The 5,093-nt window shown below is 45.7% G+C and overlaps 1 pseudogene; it reads right to left on the bottom strand.

Moving 5' to 3' along the window:
- Positions 1–486: 486 nt before the first annotated feature.
- On the bottom strand, positions 487–609 carry LOC119808560 (annotated as a pseudogene).
- Between the last annotated feature and the right edge of the window lie 4,484 nt (positions 610–5,093).

The following is a 5,093-nucleotide window of genomic DNA, read 5'->3' as shown; positions in this document are numbered from 1 at the left end:
TGTCCCTTGTTGTCTTCCTTCTCTTCATTTTTTTAATTTTTATTTTACGTATATGAGGGTTTTTTTTCAGAGAAGATCAAGACTTTTTACTGAATGTGATTTAGTAGGGAACCGGAGAATACTGTGGAAGTCCTCAGGAATGCAGGGCCCACCCCTTGACCAGGGAACTGGAATTGGAGATATATATGGCCCCATGCCATCAGGAGCAAGCAACTATATCTTCACATTCATCTGCATTGAACTTGGTAAAGACCCACTTCTTTGAGAGATGGGTCTTCGGGTGGCCAGGGAACTTGAACTTGGCTTTAGGCAGAGCCTCAATCACGTGTTTCTTGTTCTGCAGCTCGGTGCAGAAGGATATGGTGACCTGGCCGGTGTGAAGCCTGGCCACTGTGCCTTGGGGCTTCCCAAAGGAACCACACATACCTGTCTGAAACCTCAACTGGGGACAACATTGAAATCAGAGACTTGAATAACAGCTGGAAAAATCATCTCCGAGGTCCCTTAGGGCAACACACAAGGCAACACTACCAAGGAGGCCGCTGTTTTCAACCATTGTGCACCAGACCCCCATGGGGAAAGGGACTTGGCTGGCTAAGTCAGCTATGAGTATAAGAATGTTTTATCTGCATGGACATGCACTACATGCATACCTAATGCTCATGGAAGTCAGAAAGTGGGGGGCGGTGTCTGATCCTTCAGAACTAGGGTTGAACTGGAGTTACAGGTGACTGTAACCTGCTACATGGTAGCTGGGAATCAAATTCCCGTTCTCAGTAAGAGCAGTTGGTGCCCTTAACCACTGAGCCATCTCACCAGTCCCTCTCTTCCCTTCTTTAAAACTCTCCAGTACCCATGCCTGCAGACTGCACCCTGAAGATGGTCTCAAAAACTAACCACTTTTCCCTTTCCGGAGCCCTGCCTCCTCTGTATGCCATCAGCAGGTGAAGTTCCCCTCTTTAGACCTCAGGACGCAGACTAAACTCCAACACGAGTTTCAGAAAGACAATCGTATTCAAGCCATAGAAGACGCTCAAAGGGGAAAACATTCTAATAACAGCAAGTAAGACTATTCAGACCATCAACAGAGTGTTGATCATAATAGTGAATAAATGCGGGGCTTCATTTTGACCCACGCAAGGACCAGGTCAAAGCACAAGGAGACTCGGGTGAGTGGGTAGAAAGGAGGAGACATTGGAAGTACCCCACGGTAGTCAGGCAGCAAGGATGTGGAAAGTCTCCCTAAACCCCACAGCAGAAGGACCCCAGCTATAACTGGGCCAGGCATGGTGAAAGCTACCCTGAGGATGAGACCTAGTCAGAACTGAGGACTGAGAGAAGCCCGCCTAGAATTTGTCCCCTGTCCCCAGGCTGGCCTGTGACATAACCAGCAGTAACCCTGATGTCTTTATCGCTCCGTTTCCTTCAGTTCCTCTGTCACAAATCTTAGAACGGTTAGTTTTGCAAGAGGATAAACAGAGGGGATTCCAGCAAGGTTTCAGCTGGATTCATACCAGGTGAATTGCTCATATGCTCGACAGTAAGAAGACAAAAATGTATCTCGAGTTGGCCAGTACATAGATAGACACAAAGAGTTACTCTGCCCAAGCATCCCAGCCTCGCACCTGTGCAGGCCAGACAAGCACTGCCGCTCAGAGCGCGCGTCCTCAGCAGTTCTGGACTACCCAGAGGAGTTAGATCAGAGGGGAGGCCACGGGCCCACAGTGGCCCAGAAAAGCCAGGCTATTTCAATCCAGAGTGTCACCGTAGTCTCTTCTGTCTGCCACCTCCTGTATTTCACAGGCACCCTGGGGCTTTTCTATGGGAAGGCAGCAGCATCCGGTTTCTCTGGAGCGTGGCTTATGTGAGGTGAGAATGCTGTGTTTGCGGGAAATGTGGCAAAAACAGGGCGGTGTGCTTCCCCTCTAAACTTCACTGTTTCTCAGAAAGCTCTTTGTGGCCAGGGCACAATGGGAACAGCTAAGTTATAGAGATACTCACTATACCTCTTCATGGGCCCAGGACTAAAGCTAACCTGGTATAAGAAAAAGAATTGAAGTCCCAAGAAAACAAACCTTAAAGACCTCATGGTTCCAGGTGGCCCAAAGTTCTATTAGAACCTCAGGGAATTTACAAACATCAACTGTCAGGTTCCCAACACTAAGGATTCTGAGTTAGTTAACACCGGGGCAGGGAGCTCTAGGAATTTAAAAGAAAACCTGTCTTAAGATTCCCACCGGGCCTATGAGATTAACCTAAGGTGCCTGCCACTAAACCTGAAGACCTGACTGAGTTCAAACCCCAAGACCCACGCAGTAAAAATTCCCACAGTCATCCTCTGACTTTAAGACACAAGCCTATCCTTCCCTCACAAACACAGATGTGCAAAATATACAAACAGAACCAAAAGAATGTAAGGAGTCCCATCTAACTCCAAACAGGATTCAGAGCATGGGTGTGTTTTATGTTTACGTTTGGTGGACGAGGAAACTGAGGCCCAAAGAAAGGGAGTTGACCTGTGGAAGAGTACACAGCTAATTAGCGTCAAATTAAAAACTGATCTGCATTGTGCAGCAGCGAGGGTTTCAGGGACTTTGATTCGTTAACCTGGCAACCACAGCTGGCACACAAAAGCTAAAGCCTCCAAGTTAGTGTTCATCTGAACTCAGATGTTCTGGGACAATGTCTTTTATCCTGTCACTTGTATTATTTTTAATAAAATGCTGATTGGCCAGTAGCCAGACAGGAAGTAGAGGCGGGACAACGAGAATGCTGGGAAGAGGAAAGAGGAAAGCTCAGTCTGCAGTCGTGACCCAGGCTCAGAGGAAGCAAGATGTGACTACCTCGCCAAAAAAGGTACAGAGCCACGTGACTAACACAGACAAGAATTATGGGCTAATATAAATTATTAGAGTTAAGAAGCCTGAGATACTAGGCCAATCAGTTTATAATTAATGTAGACCTCTGTGTGTTCCTTTGGGACTGAATGACTGAAGGACCGGTGGGACAGAAACCTCAGTCAACACTCGGATGTGTATACTGGTAGATTATGGTGGGAGACCCAGAATCAAGTCCACACTGCTCCAGCCACCCAAGCTTTGATAGAGGCCTCGAGATACAACCAAGCTGGATGTCAGTGTGCAGAAGGATGGAATTAGAGTCGTCCATCTCACCCACTGCACGAAAGGCAATTCAAAATGGATCAAACTCACAAAAACCCTTTACTGTATACACACAAGCAAGAACTTTCTGAGTGGAACTTAGATAACACAGGAAATCACTCCAAGGACTGACGGATGGGATCACGTGACATTGAGAAGTGCATACACTGAATGAGAACCATTGCCAGAGTGAAGTGACAGCCTATAGGTGGGAGATAAATCTTTGCCAACTCCACAAGAGACTGGAGATTAACATCCAGGATATGTAAAGAACTACAAAAATGAAATACAAAGCAAAAACAAAACATGCTGTTGTGGGATGTTTTGACCATACCCTGACACTCCTGAGACTGACAATGTTTACCTTGAACAGAGGGCAGAGCTAACTACTAGATGACCATATTAGCCATAGATGTTTTGGAGGACCCAAGATATGTAGAGAGACAAAGAAAGTAGTAGGGAGGGGCTTATAGAGAGACTTGGCCCTCTTTTGGATCGAGGAAGGAGAGAGAGAGAGGAGGTCACTAGTCACTTCTCTGCCACTTCTCTGATCAATCAGGTTCTTACCTCGACATCTGACTCCGGAGTTTATTTTGGTTTTTCTACACAGGGTTTCTCTGTAGCTCTGGAGCCTATCCTAGAACTCATTCCATAGACCAGGCTGGCCTCAAACTCACAGAGATCCACCTGTCTCTGACTCTTGAGTGCTGGAATTAATGGTATGGGCCAATACCACCCAGCTCTGAGGTTTTATTGATAAAGAATAATTAGATAAACACTTCATCTGGTATCCTACATTGGATGCCAAATGTAGCAAGCTTTATTGTCAGAACTGTCAGCCTTCAAATAACAACACGGAGACTTATTGCTAATTATGAAAGCTTGGTCATTATCTTAGGCTTGTCTCAACTAACTCTTATAACTTCAATTAACCCATTTGTGTTAATCTATACTCTGTCAGGTGATGTCATCTCTCTTCTATCTTGCACCTCCTGTGTCCTCTCCATCTCTGCCTTTCTTCTTCCCAGAGTCCTCTCTGTCTCCAGAAGTCCTGCTTAACCTCTTCCTGCCTAGCTATTGGCCATTCAGCTCTTTATTTAACCAATCAGATGGCACCTTGGCAAAGACACATCTTCACAGTGTAAGCAAATATTCTGTGGTAAAATGCAGTCAAGGAAAGGGCTAATGACTGGCACACACAGCCGTCAAATAAGGAAACACGATAAGGACTGGAAAAGCATTCACATCCTCAGCCATCAGGAAAATGGACATTAAAACTGACTGGAGCTTGCATTTTATTAGTCAGAATGGTTGCCAGCAAGAAAACAAATGGCAACAAATACAGCAAAGGTGGGGGAGAGAAGTGTTACTCACCGTCAGTGGGGATGGGAACTTGTTCAGCCACTGTGGAAATCAATATGAACATGCCTCAAAAACAGAAGCCTGAAAATAGAGCTGCAGACAAACTATGTATATATACTACTCATTAGATATACCGAAGGACAGACAAACTATGAATAAATACACTACCCATAAGATATACCGAAGGACCCCAAGGCAACACACCACAGAGAGGTGGTGGGATAGCTCAGTCACTAAAGTGCTTACCTTGCAAACATAAGTACCTGAGTTCTAGCCCCAGAACACATGTAAGAAGCCAGGCATAGCATCACACAACTATAATGCCTGTGCCAGGGCAGTCAAGACTGGAACCCTAAGTCTCTGTCTCGGTTGATGATATGAGATTCCCTTTGTATCCTGTGAATACCATTGGTTAATAAAGAAACTGTCTTGGGCCTATGCAAGGAATAGAGGTAGGTGGGGAAAACGAAACTGAATGCTGGGAGAAAGAAGGAGGAGTTAGAAGAAGCTACGTAGTCTCTGTCAGAGATAGACGCTGGACAGAACTTTACCTCTTAAGCCACAGCCATG

The sequence above is a fragment of the Arvicola amphibius genome, chromosome 2 (assembly GCF_903992535.2).
Source record: "Arvicola amphibius chromosome 2, mArvAmp1.2, whole genome shotgun sequence".
NCBI classification, from domain to species: Eukaryota; Metazoa; Chordata; class Mammalia; order Rodentia; family Cricetidae; genus Arvicola; species Arvicola amphibius.
Note: the sequence above shows the minus strand (reverse complement) of the source record. Positions and strands in the feature narration are given on the sequence as shown.